General features: G+C 36.0%; 1 protein-coding gene across 1 annotated transcript in view; it reads right to left on the bottom strand.

Annotated features, from left to right (window-relative positions):
* The window catches only part of THSD7B (thrombospondin type 1 domain containing 7B), a 776,886-nt gene that overhangs the window by 518,966 nt on the left and 235,793 nt on the right, over positions 1-22,127 (bottom strand). The window lies entirely within an intron of this gene.

The raw sequence follows: 22,127 nt of genomic DNA, 5'->3' as shown, positions 1-22,127 counted from the left end.
TCCTACATTAAGAATGTTTGGGAGCAATTCAGATTTTAGGAGCAAATGGTTTAAGTTTAGAAGGTTTCGTCTTACAAACTGGCTTATACTATTGTCTATATATGCCTTATGCTATTTCCATCCAGTAAAGCAGATTAGAATCGCTTCTAAGGCAGATACCGGTGTGAGAGGATTGGGTGGTGAATCATGTCATCCATTTTGCTCCCTCACACTTTTCGTGAGATGTGAATTAAAACAGGTAAAGTTGGCACTGAATCACTACTCTGACCAGCAGAACTTTGAACATAATCCAAAACAATAGCAAAATAATTTTTTTTAAAAAAATACTGTCATGAAGAGGGAGAAAAAGGGTTTCCAATATACAATGGAGCAGCCTGAGGTGATTATGAGGGTGAATGGGAAAAATAAAAGGTTGCAATGAAGAATGTTTTGTTTGAAATGAATTCTTTTACAGTTTAACAAAAGAATTTGACCTGACCTAAATAAAAGGCAGAGACAAAGCAAGACTGCAAATGTAAATGTCAAAGGTCATAAGCCAGTGGAGGAGACACGTGAAGGCAGATAGAACAAGTATTGGGGGAATGTGAAAGGGAGGCTGAAGAGAGCTGATGGTCAAACAGCGATAGTGCTAGTGATGATAACAGAGGATGGGGAGGCTGGAGTGGCCAGGACTGGGGATGAACACATGACACGGATGGATTGTGGGTAAAGAAGAACCTGTGAGATGGAGGGAGGGGCTTGTGATTTCTTTCCCAGAAGTGAGCAAGAGAAGACACACAAGACAGCCATTCACTGAGTAAATTATGCATTCATTCCAAAACCACTGAGCAGCCACTCTCAATCAGACTCTTTTTAATGGTGTCTGCTTTCAAGGAGCTCTAAGTCAAGAAGAATAAGTCAAGTATCATATTTAACAAAATTGATGGAAGGAGATGTTTCAGAGCATGCTGCATAGCCACAGGTCTTAAGGCACAAGTATGTTTATATCTGGGCCCATGTCAATTAAAATGTGTTCTCACCCTGGCTGGCATAGCTCAGTGGATTGAGCCCGGGCTGCTAACCAAAGTGTTGCAGGTTCGATTTCCAGTCAGGGCACATGCCTGGGTTGCAGGCCATGGCCCCCAGCAACTGCACATTGATGTTTCTCTCTCTCTCTCTCTCTCTCTCCCTCCCTTCCCTCTCTGAAAATAAATAAATTTTAAAAATCTTAAAAAAATGTGTTCTCACAAACTCAAACTTCAGTTCTAAAAACCAAACCTCGATAATGATGGAAAAGAACTGGGACATGTAAACTGATTAATCTCCTCATTTAATAAACATTTATAATGCATGCCAGGCATCAGTTATAAATATCAATTCATTTAACCTGCATAACTTCCCTTTAAAATATATATTATTATTATTATTTCTAGTTTAAAAATGAGGAAACTGTGACAGAAATATTTACTTTCTTTTCCACAATTCCAGTTACTGAGCAGTGGGGCTGGGAATTGGATCCAGGGGTCTGTCTCTTAACCACAGCACTAAGAGGCATCTTCACTGATCAATCAACCTACATTGAAAAGTGCCTCCCATCTGTTAACATTGTGTTGGGTGCTGAAGCTAGAATAGTGAGTAAAATAGTCAAGGCTCCTGCCTCATGGGGCCCATATGCCAGTGTGAGTTGGTACTAATCATACATGAGTCCTTGTGCTCCAGCACCAAGACTGATGAGCTGTTATGGCTGCTTCTCTGCCCCTTGCCATGGCTCTCTCCCTGCAGCACCAGTCAGACAGAGCTCAGGTCTCTGAGGATCAGTGCTGAGAAGACACCCCAAACCTCTCAGCAATAATGCTCAGAAGACACTTGCTGCTATAACCTCTGCACTGGAGTTGAAACCAGTCAATCCACTAGTACAATGACAACTCGCACAGTAGGTCTGCATTAAATGTCATTGGAAGCTCTAGAATGTCCATGTTAGTTAGGCTTCTGGTTGGCAGTGCAATTGAAGAGACTGGGAAACTTGTCCTAAAGCTGTTTGTTCAGATATGCTGATATGGCTCATTTTTGTAGGGCTGTTGAGGGTTATTGGGAATTGTAGGGCTAGGTTCCCTGCAGTCCCCTTTGATAAATACGTAACTGCCAATCAGTTGACTATTGAACATTAGGGCTAATGCTACTACGAAGATTTGAAAGTAGGAGAGAGGGACATGGTGTGCTGGAGAAGAACAGGGAGGAACTTCCCTGGGGACTACTAAGTGACATAATGGAAGCCGAGGGATGGGACTGAGGCCATTTGTCAGAGCTCTTTTGCCTCTCCAGCACCTGCTGCTTTGACAGACGGTAGATCTTTACCCATATCAATAAATTCTTCCAGTCCCAGGCCACATGTCTAAGATGCTTCATTTAGGCATTGAATCAATGTGCTTGGGTCAACCTCTCTCCATCTCAGACCCCCTGGGCTACATTTGTTCTACAAATAAATCATGAGTAAGTCACAAAGCACTTACCAGCTTCAGACCACTTAGGTAGTCATCTCCCCAAGAAGAGTGAACACAGGATATTTCTACGACTATTGACTGTTAGAGCTAGAAGGAAGCTTTTGAGCTAATTAATTTAGTTTAATTCAACAGTTTTACTGAAAATCTAAGCTCCAAAGACATTAGGTGCTTTTTCCAAATTCACTCAGTAAATCCAGAGCAGAGGAAGCCCTAAGTCTTATTCCAAGTGGTTGATTTGCCTCCACCTGGCCCTTTTAATATTCTTTTCATGGAATGAAGGCATCAAACAAGATATATGAGGTCATTTATACCAAGGAGATTTTGTTTTTGAATCTCAGTGACTGCAACTAGAGGCAACCAGTGCCAAGATAGATCTAAGGTATCTGTCTAGGAAGGCTGCGGGCTCCATTTAACCCTTTAAACAAAACCCGAATCCTTCTCCTCCTTCACTGATATTTCAAAACTCCTCCAAAACTCTTCCCAGGTCTCCCTTCCCCACTAAGCAGGAGGTGGTGCAACCAAAATTTGCTTCACTTTGAATGACCATTTTCTAGTTTTATTGGGCACTGTTCATGCTGTAATAAGATTATTTTGGGATGGTTGGGGTGAGGACCATGACCTGGGCCACCTGGAAGTGGGTGATCTGTGTATTTTACTTTTTATGGAGCCTCATTTATTCCTGGCCAAACTCTAACCATAAGGTCTGTAGGGGAAAAAATGCTGCTTTTCTACTCACCTGCACTCCTTCTCTGAATCTATGGACTGAAATGACTTTAATTCTATTTACTAACTCTGTCTTCTCTAATGCAAGGAAGTCTTTCTCTAATCAGTGACCTACTCAGTGAAGGACTGTGCTTGTCCCTTGTCCCACTTTTTCCAGTTGCCTTTTACATGTTGCCTTAAGGCCTTCAGCCGTTCTCATGTTAACCAACTGCCTGACTGGATAAGCAATTAGCCAGGGTCTTATAGGCTACTTAGCCTTTGGATGCAGCAGTGTTAAGGCCTATGGAGACCTCTCATAGCCATGAAGTGTTAAAGAGCCAAAATGACATACAACTAGGATACACTGACATCATTACATGGTGGTAGCTTTCTAAATGCTAGAGAATATATTACAGCATTATAAGCAATTGTACATATGCAATAGTCATTAATATTTTGTGTATTTCAGTACTTAACCTGTAATTTTTTATTTGCAATAAGAAATTATTACATTGACCTGCCTTGCAAGAAATGTGAAAGTCTGCTACTAACAATTGCAAAGTTGTTCTAAATAATGAATTACTCCATGAACAGAATGGTAATTAATAAGAGGGAAAATATGTTGGGTAGATGATATGCCAAATGTTTAAAAAATTATTCTTAATTCTAGAAATGTACAAAGTTCATGATTTGCCTTAATCACTAGGCAATTTTAGATGAGCATGCTAATTCAATCAAAATGAATTGTAATTAAGAAGAAAAATGCCTGTTGTGATTATTACCATGTGACTGCCACTGCAAAGAAAAATGAGTCCCTTCACTTTTTATTTTTGAAACTAAATCAAGTTCTAATTCAAACTAATGTGAATTAATACAGAAATAAGTTGGCAAAGATTCAATAAGAATATATTACTCCCCGCCCTTACTGATGGCCATTTTGTAAGATTTAAACTTCAAAGCTTTTTAACTCCTTAAAAAGAAATTAAACTGAAACTGCATAAAAATAATATTTAATTAATTATAATTAGTAACCAGGCATTGCTCTCTAGTTTATTTTAAAAACAAGTTATATTTGCTTAAAGTAAAAAGGGTTATCATAGGAGTCATTGGCATTTTCTTACTTTTAATATATCTGTTATTGAATGAAAAGTCTTTAGTCTTTCAAAATTCAGAAAGTATTTGAGGTAATTACTCCATAGCATAATGGAGCTCACCTTCTCCTCCAGAAGGAAAAAAGTATTTGGAAGATGGTCAAGGAATTAGTTCCAAGACAGTGCTTTTTCCTAGTATGTCCAAGGAGATGAAAAGAAAATAAAGCTGATTCTACTTCCTAAGAACTCATAAAAACTGGATTATCTGCTAGCTTTTTACTGGGATAGTAAGTACACCTACGAACAACACACTCCATTTTCAGCTGATTTTACATAAGAGATCTGGTTTCCAGAGTGACATCAACCTGCACAAAGAAGTCAGACAAAGAAGTTGTCGTCATTTCAATTTTCCAAACCACATGCAGGCACCAAAAACCACAAGGGGATTCCCACTCAAAACTCAGGACCCCCGCATTCCACAGGCTCTCCAAGAAGTAACAAAAATAGAAACAGCCATTGCTAGGATTTAATTCAAAACTAATGGAAGAGACTACTTATGCAAAAATGCTGCTTTCTAAATGATTTTTGAGAGACAATATTGCCTCTGACATATTCATTTAGTGAGTATACTGACTTGGCAGGAATTCAATCCACCTCACTGCTAAAATAAATAGTCCTATTCTGCAGACTGAAGGAGTCAAGTGGTTGAAGGGGAAAGATAAATAATATTACAATTTTAAACAGAAAGCTATTTTCCTTCAAGAAGCTTCATGTATTATTTCAATTCACTTTTGCCACTGGGATTTGGAAAATAATGTATCATTCTTTTAACTTAGTGGATAGAATAAAAACAAATCTGTCTTCCAGCACTTATAGGCAGCTTAAAGAATTAAATCACATCTCATCCTATTATACCTAATAAAGCTTAATTTAGCCATATTGTAACTCTCCTGACAAAGTACTGTGCAAAACAATTTGGCAGGAGAATGGGTGTATATCTACAGTAAATTAAATAACTAAAAATTATTCCTGCAATTAGAAATGATTATGTGAAATTTGGCCACATGTTGAAAAGTTTTCCAAATTTCATTCATTTCACATAGCCAATTAGAAAATGTCTGTCAGCTAGTGATGTTTTCAACGTTACAGAGTAACACAATAGACAAAGATGAAAAACCATATTCAGACTAAAACTGAAGATAAAAGATATGAAGTACGTGTACAATTTTAGAAAGTAACTAGAACCAAGTCCATCAGTTACATAATTCAGGGAGAAATACAGTAGATTTCAGACCTAAATTTATAGATTTCTAACATCAGATATTATCTCCTCTGTTCCAATTTTGAGAAATTTTTTTTTGTTTGTCAGACTTCTAGCTAAAAGCTAGTACAGGAGTCTGGAAAGGATGGAAAGAACAAGAACTGACCTAAATGGCATCTTTTGTACCTTATAGATTTAAAAATACCATCAGTGATGAGAGAGAATGGGAAGAAGATAGTGAACAAGGGAGAAGTGGCCAGGCAAAGGGACACAGCGAGAAGGCAAAGAGGCAAGTGAGATAAAGTTATCTCCAGAGAGGTCAGTGACGGCATATACAATATCAGAGAGATGCAAGTATTAAAGGGGTTTTATTGCAAGAGTCCTCTTCATATCAACACTCTGCAACCTACAATTCATTTCCCCACACAAACAATGACAAGAGCTCAATAAGAGAATGACTGTAAGTGCCTATTTCACTGACGCATGTTAGTAATGATAACTGATATCCATTGACAGCCCACTTGGTTCTAGGCACTGTGCTAAGCATTTAAATACAACTTCTCATTTATTCATTACAATCACTCCCAGGTAAGTACAATTATTGTTCCCATTTTAGAGATTAAATAACTGAGGATAAATTACTTGCCTTAAACAACAAAGGTAGTAAGTGATAAACAGTGAGCCAGGGCTCTTAAAAGCCCCTGTCATTTAACACTACACTATATTATGATGTTGGATTTGTAATAAATTATAATAGAAAAATCTGCTGTAATAGTAATAATTTATCAGAAAAATATGCTCTGGCTGATATGGCTCAGTAGACTGAGCATCGATCGGCTTATGAAGCAACAGGTCACCAGTTCAATTCCCAACATATGCCTGGGTTGTAGGCCAGGTCCTCAGCTGTTCCTCTGCATCGACATGCAGTCAATGTTCCTCTCCCTCACTTTCTCCCTCCCTCCCTCCCTTCTCTCTAAAAATAAATAAAATATTTTTTAAAAAAGAAAAATAAATGAGTGAACATTGAGTCCTCTTCCAATTTTTTTCAAGTGAGATCAAATTGAAAAAAAATATTTTAAAATATCAGTAGTAAAGGCCAAACCACAATAAAGGCAAGTGTTAAAGGAGAATAAGGAGCAAGATTAATAATCTTGATATGATTCTGAAAGGTAATTATGATTATTACTTAAAGTGTGTCCTCGCCTTAAGTAATAATAAAATTAGATTATAGCCCTGGCTGGGTGGCTCATTTGGTTAGAGCATCATCTCATACACAAAAAGGTTGTGGGCTCGCTCTCCAGTTAGGGAGCAAAGGCAAACAATGGATGTTTCTCTTACATCGATGTCTGTCTGCGTCTCTGTCTGTCTCTCTCAAATTAATAAACATATCCTTGAGTGATGATTAAAAAATGAAGACAGAAAGAAATTAGATTACAATGTTTAGTTTCATCTCAAATTTAGGTTTAGAGACATTCCTGATGAATTACAATGAGTTTACAATAAGCACCCCTCCCCAATTTTAAGATTTTCTTAAGAGTAAGGGACTTTGCTGAAGAAACCATTTGGGCAGCTCTGAAACTAGGGAAAGACAAGTGTATGCAAAACTCACCTTGCACTGGGTACACATAGTATTACTTAGCACAGTTCTGTCTCCTAACCAACCCTATCCAACCCATCAACTGAAAAAGGACAGAAGTTACAGAGCAATGTCCCTAGGTCCACTGGACAAGAATGGGAAAGAAGAAGGATGTTAACAATACAAAAAATGCATGACGGAGATAAGGATTTCTCAGAGGAAGAAAGGGAACAGGAAGATCTAGCAAGAAAGGTAAGAAGAACATGACAGAATGCAGAGCCAGGACTTCAGACTTCAACACTGGTCACAAGATGTCCTCTTGGTTCATCAGAACAAAGGTAAGTCAGACCTTTATCTGTGTTGATTTAGAAGGTAGGTCTCTGAACCTGAAAATAAACTGAATGAGCAGTTTTTAAAATGTTAGCAAGAATAGGAAATTCATATTCTCTTAGCTAACATAGTCCTCTAAGAACAACATTGTTCAGCCAAAAGCCTTCTAAAGAAACAAAAGCGAAATGGGAAACTGTGTACTTCTTTTTTTTTTTTATTTTAATCATTGTTCAAATACAGTTTTCTCCTTTTTACTCCCAATCCAGTCCCACCTCCCACCCTCCCCTCTTCCCTCCCATTACCACCCTCCCCTTAGTCTATGACCATGTGTCCTTTAAGTTTGTTCCTGTGAACCCTTCCCACTGACCCCTTAAATTCCTTCTTCTCTCCCCTCCGGTCACCATCAGCCTGTCCTCTATTTCAGTGTCTTTGGTTATATTTTGCTTGTTTCTTTGTTTTGTTATTTAGGTTCCTGTTAAAGGTGAGATCATATGGTATTTGTCTTTCACTGCCTGGCTTGTTTCGCTTAGCATAATGTTTTCCAGTTCCATCCATGCTGTTGCAAAGGGTAGGAGCTCCTTCTTTCTTTCTGCTGCATAGAATTCCATTGTGTAAATGGATCCAAAAACTGTGTACTTCTTAATCCTGTTCACCTTTCACCCATCTCCCCAAGCCCATCTTATCTGGAAACCACCAATATGTTCTCTGTATCATGAGTCTGTTTCTGTTTTGTTTGTTCTTGTATTCTTTTTAAGACTCCACATATAAGTGAAATCATAAGGTACTTGTCTTTCTCTATCTGATTTATTTCACTGAGTATGATGCCCTGTAGGTTACAAGAGTCACCGGGATGTAAGGTACAGCATAGGGAAAATAGTCAATAACATCGTAATAAGTATGTAAGGTATCAGATGGGTACTGGACTTGCTGGGATGATCACTTCATATGGTATATAAATGTCTAACGAATATGTTTTATACCCAAAATTAATATAATATCGTATGCCAACTCTAACTAAAAATAAAATTTTAAAAATGCTGTGATTATTTTAAAGAGTCAAGAAAGAACTATTTGTCCCTAAAATAAATATGCACACCACCCTGTTTTTAAAGGAAAGAAAACCAAAGGCCTCTCTACTTAATATCCTTGTTAGCACATGCTATTGATACTTTAAATTGCAAATCACTTTAAATAAGTTAGTTCAACTGCAAAGGAAAGCTCATGGGATTCACCAGGTCCCTATGTAGTGATAGGGACAGGACACTGCACAATAATTTTTAAATGCAGAATAGTTATTTCTATTATATGAGGAAATGCATTATGAATTTTTAGACACAAAACAAAAATTACAAGTGAAACCTCCGCATTGAAAACTGGATGAAATCTCCTTTCTCGCAGGCCTATTCATATATGACAAGTCAAGGCTAACATTATAAATTAGTAGCTTCTAACCTGTCTTCACCAGTGGGATCTCACATACACTCAACTCAGAAGCACTGTGCCAGAATGGGGGGGGGGGTAGCAGAGAGTTCACAGATTTATATCTTCAAAAATCTTTATAAATTACAGATTGGGGACTAACTCCTATGAATAATTTATGAAGTAAGATTTTGAAAACCCAACTGGAAAAATAGTATTATTAAAAATCCACTAAACTGAGATCCTACCACTACCTGTGTGAATTGGGCAAATCTCTCAGCAATTGAGCTTCTGTACAATACATAAAGCATCCAGTGTTTCTCACTTTCACTACATTATCTCCTCCTTAAGGAGCCTCTGTAAACACTTTTCCCCTAATTGTCCCTCACTTCCCCATGACATTTTCACACCACAAATATACTGTGAGTATGTGTGTATATATTCTGTATGGATAAAAAGTATGATTTTGTCACCCAAGAACTAATTTTGGTCCCTTTGAGGACAGTATCACCCCCATTGGGAATGCCAGGACTAGAACACATAGTGAGCTTACATTGTGTGCTCTCAAGCAATTTGCAAGTATATTGTGATCTCATTAGCAAGATAATTCTATGACATAAGTACCAATGTAACTTAGTAACTTAGTACCTTAGTACCTAAAGTTTACAATGAGAAAAGATTTTGAAACTCTGTCCAACTTTTTAAATTAGTAAATGGCAGTTTTTAAAAAAACCAGTACTTAAACTCAGCCCATATGAGTTTGGTTTTCCCTCTTCATTACCATCTCAAGCCCTAAAATTCTTATATTTATTGCACATTTCCATAGCTGTAAGCTAGAATCTATCTAATTTGGCTACAGTGTTTTTTAATACCTGGGTTCACTTGAAGTTGCATACATTTTTATAACAATAATCAGCGGGTATACATTAGCCAATAAGATATGCTATTTTCTGGTAGAATTCTGATGCATGTAAAGAATAGGAACAGTTTAAACTAGCTGATAAGCTGTACAATTTTATGAATTTAGTTTTTCTTAAGTAGTTGTCATATTATTAAAAAGCCATTTGAGAAGTTATATACTCTAATTTTTCATAATTATATACATCAGAGCAAATAGGTTATACATTCAAGAGGACAATGACATATATTTTAAAATATTATAATTATCTTCTATGAAGTCTTCATTTGAGAGAAAAAGCAGCAAAAATAATAAGATAATAACTATTTAATTTTAAAATGTTCTTTTATAATTTTATATTAAAAGCAACACAGATGCGTTTATAGGTTATTAATACAAATAAACATTAATCCTGAAATGTTATTATCTACTTTTAAAAGGGTAGATGAATCAGATTTTTCAATGTAAAAAATAGATTTTTATAACATAAAAAGAGAGATAGCTGCAATAATCGTTTTATTTTTTAAACACTTATATTTTCTTTATGGAGGTATTCTAATAAATATTGTTTTGCTCAACCCAGTGAAACTCAAAGACAAGATATGTTCATCATCATAATTGTTTCTTGGGGGGGAAATCCCTGAATGAATAGTAGTTATGTTTGTTCAGATAATTTTCAGACCTCTGACAGCTCAAGATCTTTAAAATAGAGATCTTGGCACAAAAGTCACGGAGGCTTCATGGTTTCCTATGGGGGTTACAGATAATGTGGAACCACTTCCCCTGAGGACCACGTGTTACCTTCCAGAACCATCTTGCCTCTAATCTGGCCCTAACACCACCGTTCTTGCCCTCTGATGTATTTTTTACACTGAAAACAGAAACGTGACCACATCTTGCAGGCCACCAGGTAATAACCAGTCTGTCCTCCTTACTTATCATTAATAATCAACTACTTATATGAGACACCTTTCATCTAGAGTTATTCTTATATTACTATATTATAATTAGCAATAGCAGATATACATTACTACATTTTTAAAGAAACTCCTCAATCCTTTTTGAGTTAAGACTTATATGTCCGAAGAAGTTTTATGTCTCGAAAGTAATCAGATGGATCCTAAGGAACGTGGAAGCCTACTTGGAATAACCTGTCCCCTCTGAGATATGCTTCCTCATTGAATCTTGGAACAGAAGAGATATTAATAATATCTTTTACAATATCCTGTTTCGAAGAATGAGAAAACCAAGGCTTAATGTGGTTATATGACTTGCCCCAAATCAACATATAGTTAATTTAAAAAAATACTCACCTGGAATTCCCTGTCCTGATATTCATTTCACTCATTGATGCTACCACTAGTTGAACAGAATTTTTAAAAAACACTTTATTAATCCTATCATTCCCTAATCACACCTATACTTCACATTTATTGAGGGCATATTTTATTCTTTAGAAGACAATATTCTTCACCACGAAATGGGCATTTCTTCTTTTTAATTAGATTGCAAAAACCACTCTTGTTAGTATTGAATTATATACTTCTACCCAAGAGTAAATATTAGCATGTTTTTAGTTAGTGAAGTGCCTATTGCCAAGAAAAAAACAAGTCAAAACTTTTTTCCAATAAGCAATTTGAAAGAAACATTCTACATGAGATTAAAGACTGTGTAGATATTTAAACAATGACATAAATTAAGTTAAACACTCATTGTGATACACATTCCCCAGAACAGGCATTCTATCATCCTGCTCATCGTTTTAACTCCAACCCCTCCGGTACTGAGTAGTGGATAGTAAACATTCAGCACATTTTGAATAAATGCATAAATAAATTAATGTGGTTATGTGAGTTTCAATACTAACCCAGATATTAAACAAAAAAAAAGGAGCTGGGCAGCAAATATTTGATGAACTTTAGAAAGAGCATGAGGATAACTGAAGAATGCCGATATGCAGGTCCTGCAAAAGAGTCACCTTGCCAACGGGCCATGGAGGATTGACATCCGGATGGGTTCCTCTTGCCACATTCCACCCTCTAGATTATGCTCAAGAGGATATCCCTTTCCAATACCCCTCCTCAGAGGGGGTGACTTTTTTAAATTCACACCAAGATGCAGTTTATGATGCCTACCTGCAAAGTCAGGTCAGTTTAAAAGTGCCCCTTGAAATTGAAGGCATCTTTATGGTCAAATTATGGTGAGTTGTTTTATAAGTGAAAACTTTGAAAAACAGGAACTTCATCAGGGATGTTTTTAAAAAACTAAGAGAGATATATTTTCAAAAGTAAAAAAAAATACAGGTGACTGATCAGAAAAAGAAATATGATCCCATATCAATGAAAACATAGCAGACAGAAGAACTAATCAGTAACAGACACTTACGGTCTGAGATTAGCCAGGAGAGTTCATTAGAAATAAGTGAGATACAATGAGAAATGACTAATGGAACTAACATCCAGGTTAACAGAGGCATGCATTAAAGGTCAAAACATTAAATTTTTTGTTAATGATTCCAAAGTCCCAAAATTTAAATATAATCAGTGCAGTAGGGTCCATATTATGCCACTTACTTTGCTACCTTCTTAGCAATAAGCAGTATAATTTTAAAGGGAAAGAATAAATTCTTCACAAAAGGAAATATTCTGGAAGCAGAAAGTACCTACTTAACCCAAATCACTGTCAAATAAGACATGCTAACTGAGCTGAAATTGCATTGTAATAGAACTACTAAATCTTTCTTCCCACCCCACTCCACCAACTGCTTCCTCAAGGCAAAACAGATCATTAACTCCCAGCTCTTCCTCTAGGCACTGCTACGAAGTCCCAGAAAAGAGATCACATAGTCCTATGTTTGGGCAGCCCTATGATTTGATCAGAGGAATCAGATTCACACATGAAAATAAGGGGTATTATAAAACAAGTCTTACTTAGGTTTCCACATGCCTAGTACCAATTCTATATGAAACAGGTATCTCCAGAAGAAAATCAGCACCCAGGTGAGGGATTCTATTTTTAAAAATGTATTATAAAATAAAATTGTATTTTAAATAAATTGTATTATAAAATGAATGTACAAAAATCCAAATAATAATAATTCAAAATATCCCTATCTCTGATATGTTCATGGAACTAAAAATTTAACCCAGCAGCACATTAAAATATTAAAAGAATTAAAAGTATGAAAAAGCAAAATAGTTTTTCCTAAAAATGTGAAAATATTTCAACATCAGGGTATCTATTAATGCATCTATTACTGTATGAGTAGATTAAGGGAGGAAACTTGAAATCTTATCTCAGGAAGTACATATACACACACATAATTCTGTGTGTATATATACATATGTGTGTGTATATAATGATACATAATATATAACCTCCACAATTATCAATAATCAATCCTCGATTTCCAAAACATATGAAGAAAAAGACTTACTTATTTCATAAATGCCATCTACAAAAATCATAACCAAATCATTTAGAAGTGACAATTTTAAAATACATGGTCAGAAATAAGGCAAGAATATCAGCTAACATGTTATAACTTATTATTGTACTAGATTTTCTAACCAATACAATAAAATTTAAAAAGACATAAAAGTTATAAATGTTAAATGAGAAAAGAAAAACATTATATATGATTATTGCTTGGGTAATTTAAGAATATCAAATAAAAACTGTAAGAATTTATAAGATAGTATAATAAATAAAGTTTTAACAATTGTCCTTAATTTCTGGGTGTTACTTATGTTTATTTTATATTGTTACCTAATACATTCTGTGACATTTCTTTCTCCAGTTAAAAAAATTATTGGTAAGCCCTGGCTGGCGTAGCTCAGTGGATTGAGTGTGGGCTGCGAACCAAAGTGTCACAGGTTCGATTCCCAGTTAGGGTACATGCCTGGGTTGCAGGCTACGACCCCCAACAATCATACATTGATATTTCTCTCTCTCTCTCTCTCTCTTTCTCCCTCCCTTCCCTCTCTAAAAAATAAATAAATAAAATTTAAAAAATTATTGGTGTATTGTTTATTGAAGTATGGAGTGTTATATGTAAAAATAATGTTTGTAGGAATTTTTTGGTAACACTTTAAACAAACTATCTATTTCGTGATCCACATTAAAAACATAAGTTCAATGAATCCACTACCCAGTGCTTAGCAGACATGAATGGTGATAAACAGCAGGAAACAGAAGTCTGAGAAGGCAACACTGGTACCAAGGGTGGAGCGTGGGAGTGGCCTGCCCCTGGGGAGGTGGGTTTCATCACTGATATTGCTAATAACCCCAGGGGGATATTTTTTTCACTTTTTATTTTGAAGTAATTATGGAGTCACAGAAAGCTACCAAAAAAAGTGTGGTGGGGGGCAGGTCCTGTGTACTTTTCATTAAATTTCCTCCATGGTAACTTCTTGCATACTAGAATTCAATATCAAAACCAGGAAATAGCATCTGCACAAGGAATTCTTGCATCACTAATCTGACAACCACTAATCTGTTCTCTCTGTAATTTTTCCGATTGGTCTTCTTACAATGTATACATTCTCTACAAGACAACGCCCCACTTACTGCCTGACACGGGCTTACCACCTGCATTGCTTGGTCCTTGGTTCACCACTGGGCTGTGGTTATGCTCAAAGAAATCAGGCATCTCATCTCACTGGACTAAATCCCAAATGCTTGCATAGGCCAGCTGGCCTCTGCTTCATCTGGCCCTGGTCCAGGCTATTCATGGACTGAGCCCCCGCCTGCCTTCCCTGCCTCACATTCCTCCGTGTGAGAACATTTGCTGAATCAGGGAACGGTCCAAGCTCACTGCTGCTCTAGGACTTCACATTTTTCTCCTCAGTATAACAGATCCTCTCATTACTTACTTGGTCTTTTCAAGATAAAAATTATCATCCAAAGAATTTCTCAGAAGTTGTTAGGAGAATGGAGATGACTAAATATAATCTGGTTAACATTACTTGACAATAAATCTGTGCATATACTCTACTGACCCTCAGTCAACAGCAACGTGTCTGTACAGTAGGAACTGCATTTTAACACAGCAGTCAAGACTCAATGAAAAACCGCAGAGTGTACTTCAAGCTGAAAATAAACGGCAAGTAAAAAAGGAGCAATACAGAGCTGCAAAATGGAATAAATGGAGAGGAGAATGTTGAATAATAGGACAGAAAAAAACATCAGTGGAAGATGTGCTCAGCAATACATAGGAGTAAATCTAAAATAATACAATAATACTACTGAATGAAATGAACTAGAAATACAACAGAAGGATTTAAATAGGATATTGTAAATAACACATGATTTTCTGGGTTAGGGCATTGAACTAGAGCACAGCACATAATAACCTTAAAAAAATACCTCAATTAGATATTAAAGGAGGAAGGAAAATAATTCAAATTTATAAAACTTTCAGAATACAGTGGGTTTGCATACATTTTCATATTAAATATCATAGCTATGGTCACCTGCTTGGAAATCAATGCATCTACACATATGGTGGGTGACTCATGGGAGTCATCAGGAAAAAAAAAGATGGAGGAAGGAAAGTAACATTTGGGGAAAATGATAAGCCCAGCCCATCTGCTGAAGAACATGGACATTATTATTCTAGACTAAAAATCCATCACAACCCTTCCCCAACGGGTAAAAAATACCAACTTTACAACAAAAGAAGATATATAGCAAGCCCATGAAAAAGATTTGACATCTTCAGTCACCAGGAAAATGCAAATTAAAACCACAATGACTTACCACAACGCACCCAGAAAAATAGTCAAAAATAGGTTAAAAAAATCCTGAATATTGGTAAGGATATTATAAAGTGACCAGAACCTCGTATTTAGACACAGCTAACAGGGGTGTAAAACAGTACAATTTATCTGGAAAAAAATTTTGGAGATTTTATTAAATAAAACTATATGTACCCTAGAATTCTATCCCAAGTGTTTACCCAAGGTAAATGAAAACATTTGTTCACAAAAGCTTCATACAAGAATGTTCATGGTAGCTTTATAAACAGTGAAAAAAATCCTGATGTCAATCAATGGGAGAATGGATAAACAAACTGTGTTATACTCACAAAGTGGAATATTACTCTGCAAAAAAGATTGCAAGGATGCAGTTCAAAAATATCATGCTGAGTGAAAGACAACACAAAAAAAGGATATACTACCATTTATATAAATGAAATATACTTCCATTTATATAAAATCCTAGAAGATTATCATCTAACTGGAGGTTATAGAAACCAGGTGAATGGTGCCTTCTAGTGGGAGTTTGGGTTGGAAGCAGAATTGGACTGACTGGGAAGAATTAGAGGGGAACTTTCTCGAGCAATGGAAAGGCCTGTGTCTGGATGTGCCTTCATCAAAACATACATTTATCCTCTGAACATTTTATTATATGTAATAAATGTTATCTCAACTAAATTACACCTCAATTAAAAATCATAGAGGTTATGTTAAAGTAAAATGGGCATTTCAGCTGTGCAAATACTTCATGAAAATTTCATTCAACTAAAAGCAGAGCATCTGGAAAATTCTATTGACAATGCATTCATAGTTGAAATTATAAACGAAGTAGCAAAAGGAGCTTCTGTGATAGGACAGAATCTGACAAAGGACAAGTCATCTTTGGTAGTGTGGGCATGAGAGCATCAGCAGAAAGCAATCTGTGTGGGACTGAGATTCTTTCCCCTACAGTTCTATTTAGTGGCAATATATAAACACTATTTGTCTAACCTTCAGACTTTGATATGCTAAGTGTAATATAGCAAACATCAAGAGAATTAATTCTTAAAAGAATAAGAAAGTTATGATTTAAAGAAAAAGAGAGAAAAAGAAACCAGCAGAAAATAAGAATATGGAGGATGATATTGAGAAAGAACAGCTGAGTCTAATGACTAATGAGGAATGTTATTAAGTCATTGGATAGAGGATTTGTCTCTTCATTTTCTTCTTCCCTTCAATGTCCAGGAAAACATCCATTTCTTGTTAAAACATTGTTTCATTGAAGTTCTATTTTCAGATTGCATTCAGAAACTGGCTCTTGCTCCAAGATGGAGATGGATCAAGACGGAACCACCATAATGGTCCTGCTCCTCCAGACTTCCCTTCAAGTTCTTTTAGAGTTTGTGAGAGACACAGCACTGAGAAAGCCTTGCACCTCAGACTTCAGAAATGCAAGTTCCAAAAAAGGTCTTGAAAAGGAATACATTTTAAGGTGTAGGCTCCCCAAAAAGGGATCATGACTTCCAAATTGTAATAACCCCAAAGAAGATTCAATACAGTTCTGAGGGGGGCTCTGGGGCTGCACAGTGATCTCTCAATGAGCACATGTTTTAGACTTGCACAAACTTAGAAAGAAGGAAACAGCCAACAGCAAAGATTAGTGGCATTAGTGTGGCATTAGAATAATGTTGTTGAAAATAATGCTTGAAATAAATGGGGCCTGAAAAGTGCTAAAGGAACCAAAAGAGGGGAAGGGGCACTTTAAACATTTTAAAGTAATAAAAATAGGAATAATAACTGGATAAATTTCCATCTCAGGAAAACAGAATAATAACACAAAAGAGTAAAAGTGGCAATGATAGTTTAAGAGGTAACATGTACTGAGTATTTTCCAAGTGAGAGGGACTAAGCAAAGCATTTTGTATTTACTATTTTATATGATGCTTATAATAGGCCTGTGAGTCCAGTGCTATTATTAGCCTTATTTTTAGGCTTAGAAGTAAGTACCTGAGGTTCACAGTGAGTCTGTGACTTTGTCCAGATCACACAGCTATGAGGGAACAGGCCAGAGCCTGCATTCTTAGGCACCATGTAGTAATTTACCTTTCAAACTTGCTTTGTTGCTGTTATTATTAAAACCCTGTCCACATATGAAAAGGGTAAAAACAACTGGGTTAAGAGGGGATCAAAACTCTCAAGTAGGCAGAGATCATGTTGCCTTTCACAATAAAACTATCCACCTGTTCCAGGTAAGTTTCAACCCAGAATAGATGAGCAAGTACATACAGTAGTACCCCCCATTCATGACTGAAAATATTAAATAAAAAGTTCCATAAATAAATAATTCATAAGTTTTCAATTATGTGTTATTCTGAGTAGCATGATGAAGTCTCCAGCCAACCTGCTCCTTCCTGCCCTGAACCTGAATCATCCCTTTGCCCAGCATGTCCACCTTGTGTATGCTCCCCACCCCTAAGTTACTTAATAGCTCTCTCATTCAAGGTTTCACAGTACTTTTTGTTCAGTAACCCTTGTCATACTCTACCTCCACGTCACAATGCTGGCAGTATGCACCTCACTGGATCCCATCACACAGCATTGTATCATCTCACATCATCAGAAGGGTGAGTACAATACAATAAGACATTTTGAGAGAGAGAAAGAGATACCACATTCACTTAACTTTTATTACAGTATATTGTTATAATTTTGCTATTTCATTATTAGTTATTGTTGTTAAGTTCTTACTGTGCCTAATTTCTAAGTTAAGCTTTATTATAGGTATATATGCATAGGAAAAAACATAGTATATACAGGCTTCAGTACAATCTGTTGTTTCAGGCATCCACTACAGTGCTTGGGACATACTCCCCTTGGATAAGGGTGGCTCCTATAGGTTCAATGCCTCAACCACTGTTGAGATGGGAAAGAAGGGCCTACAGCTGTGCTGTTTCCATTTGGTACACTAAAAATCATCAAGCCTTCACCCAACATGACCATTCTCTGTTTCCTGGGAATGAGTTTGAGGATTCTCCCAGAATGCTAATTTACCTCCTATTATAATCATCCTCCCATCATCCTCAGGACCAATGGTCTAGCTGACCCAGGCACCTGTCACCTTGGCCTGCTGCTGCAAGTGTGTGAACCAGATCCTCCTTGATTGCCCTCCAACCATAATTCTGATAGGCACTGTTAATAGAAGGCTACTGTTACTAAGCTATAGAAGTTAATTAAAGGCTTAATGATACCATAAGTAAACTGCATGCACCCCATAAGAGGAGATTTGAAATTCAGCCTTAAAGTTCAGTGGCCACATCGCTCCAAAACAAATCTTCTAGTCCACCTTTCCTGGCCATGCCCTGCTGTTCCCATTCCATGAGGATGTGCTTCCCTCAGGAGGCTTTCTGCCCTGGGGCCAAGGTTGAGAACATGGGCTTGAGTCACAATTTCTAAGTTCAAATCCTGGCCCTGCCTTTGTGACTTTAGACCAAAATCTTGCTTTCTTCATCTGTTTAATGGAGATAATAATGTTGCTTAAGGTGTGGAGGTACAGTAAGGATTTTATGAGGTGATTCATCTAGAGCATTTATATGGCACCAACATCTCATAGCAGTGTTACACACATAGTAAACACCAACACATATTAGTTTTTTTTCTGCTATTTGCAGGTTCTGAGAGATTCAAATATCGAGATCTAGAGCTGTACTATCCAGTATGGTAGCCAGGAGCCATGTGGCCACATAGAGCGCTTGGCTAAGCACTTGGAATGTGGCTTATTCAATGGGACACATACTGTAAGTATAAAATATATACAAATATAAACAAATTTTAAGCAGTACAAAAAGAATTTAAAATAGCTTCATTATTTTTATAATGACTGCATGTTCAAATACTAATGTTTAGGAAATGTTATGTTACACAATATATATTTTAAAAATTAATTTCACCTATTTATTTTTACTTTTTTTCTTTTTGCATTTTTAATGCAGGGACTAGAAAATTTAAAGTTACCCATGTGACTTTCATATTTCAACTGACAGTTAAAAGTATGGTCCATGGAGCAACAGCATAGGCATCTCCTAGGAGTTTATTAGAAATACAGGACCCCACTCCACCCCAGACCTCTGAATCACAGTCTGCATTTTAACAGATCCCCAAGAAATACGCATGTTTATTAAAATCTGAGAAGCATTATTCTGGAGAAAAAAATTGCCTCCCACATTGTCAGCATGGCAGAGAGGGGAATCCCTTTTACTTTATTAGCTCTAGCAGTTCAGATCAGACTCCAAATAACTAGAAAATCCATTAAAATCTCACCCACCTATCCAAGAAACTCTGTCCCTTCAGGATGTTTTAAAATAATTTGGGGCCTTGCTACATGAAAAATTTGGAGATGGAAGTATAGGGAGAAAACAGGCCAATTTTGGGTAGTTGTTCCAAAAGGGAAAGAGGGTAGATTCTACTGTGTGATAAAAAACCAGGCAAAAAGTCAAAGGCTTGCTTTTAATAGTCAGTGACCCCAGAAAAGAAAGCATACTTCATTAAGAAATGCTTAGAATTCATTAAGCATCCGTTATAATGAAAGACTACAAAAAATGACCCATGCGTGAAAGTTCAAGACTGGGGGTGTGTCTTTTAAGGGACTGTCCCATCCAGGTCCTTTAAATCAACCTCACCTGCCTATATATCCAAAGTTAGTCATGAGTTAGGATCTTTGATAGTATTATCACAGTAAGTTTTCTGCAGCATCATAAAGAGACACCATGTGGCTTTTATCTAGTATAAGAATAACCAGAAAACAGAAATCCATAAAATCATAGCTAAGAAGCAAATAGAGTGAGTAAGTCATGAAAAGCTTTGATGCTAATGATACTCCCTACTCACTTAGCCATGACATCTAAAGTCCTTCTGCTTGGAACCAAGTTCTTTAGGAGCTCGGTGATACCGAGCCTGCTTTCCAGTCCCTGGGACTTGAATTTTTGCTGACTTTACTGAGGAAGAAATTATAAGAAGAGTGAGTAAATAGTGTGGTAAAATTGTAAATGTAAGTGGAGATAATGCATATTTGATAACCACATTAGCTTTTATCCCAGAGTAATAGATGGAAAACTAAATGAGGTGTTACAAGTCTAACCCAGAGGCCAAAGGTCTACAACTGACCAACTCTGAGAAGCAGGCAAGTTTCAACTGTTGCAGGTCTCAATTTACATATTTTAGTGTAGAAATATTGAATTGTGTCAATCTTTCCCAAACTTCTTTATTTATAAAAAATCACCTTTTTATTATTTTAAATACAAATTTTGAGGGCCACACCAGATATGCTAAAACAGAATCTTTAGGTGAGGAGTCCAAGGAAAGACATATTTAACAACACCAGAGATGATTCGTATCACCAGATTTGTTGATAACTGCTGCTTCCATGATATCTACATTTCTGCTCAGTCCCAAAATTTAATTTTTAAAAACCTTGCTTCAAATAATAGGGTATTATAAGCCTAAACAGAAGAATAAAGTACAATTAAATCAGCAAATAATTAGTTTATTTTAATAAAATTAGTCTTAAAAATTAAAGATATCATTTCCACCTTTATCTAGTCTAAAGAATACTAAATGAATCTGGCCAATTTGCCAGTATATACTAATGAAAAGAAAATTACAGGTTTAGAATTTTGGGAAAATAATATACTTGTAGTGTCTCCAATCAATTCTGTTTCAGTGAAAGAACAGATTACACACAACAACAAAAAAGACATTACATGTAAACAAATTTTATTAAGAATATAACTAATTTTTATATTTATATTTACTCTTAGTACTTAATAAACCTATGAGATAAGAACAAATATATTCTATTTCCTTCCTTTATAAAAGGATAAACTGAAGCCAAAATCTGGTAACTACTTAATTTAAGTATTATTTTCCATTATAAAGAGAAAATTTAAAAATCTGTTTACTTAGTCCCCATTAAGTATTTCTTTCTGCATATTTTCATGTTATCAAAAAGTAATCACTACTGTCTCTTCTTTATATATATTTTTAAATCTCCACAATAATTTTGTAAATGTTTGTTACCTTGAGATTAACAGGATGAAACTTATAGATAAAAACCCTTAATTGTCTAGAGTAGAATCTCCAGAATATTAGCTCTACTAAACAACAGTTTGGGCAAAATCACTTTAAATTTCACATCTCAAAAATTTCTACAGGAGAAGCTAATCTGTTACATATTTATTTCTTTATCTTTAATAGATTCTTCTCATGGTGTGTTGGATAAAACTACACATCAACAGCCTGATACCTCTTCAATATCTATTTGATTCAGGGAAATGAAACACATTTCCCAAAAACAGTGTGAATGCTGCAATTTCTAATAGAGATAATTTTCTAAATAAAAGCATTTGTTGCTCCTGGTTTTTATTTTGTTTTGTTTTTTGGCATGGTGGGGGGGTGCTATAATAATATCCTTCTCTGAATTAACACCATAAGGTGGGATATCAAAATATGAAGTTGCTTTTAGCTGATCAAAGATGTTCAAAAACATAAGCACTTTATTTTTTTATATAGTGAAGATACTATTTTCTTATTGTAATTGGAAAACCAGGAGTTCACTCACTATGCTCGTAAACAATTAT

This window comes from Phyllostomus hastatus, unplaced genomic scaffold (genome assembly GCF_019186645.2).
Source record: "Phyllostomus hastatus isolate PE091 unplaced genomic scaffold, TTU_PhHast_1.1 phas_scaffold_60, whole genome shotgun sequence".
In the NCBI taxonomy this organism is placed as follows: domain Eukaryota; kingdom Metazoa; phylum Chordata; class Mammalia; order Chiroptera; family Phyllostomidae; genus Phyllostomus; species Phyllostomus hastatus.
This window is presented reverse-complemented; position numbering and strand designations above follow the sequence as displayed.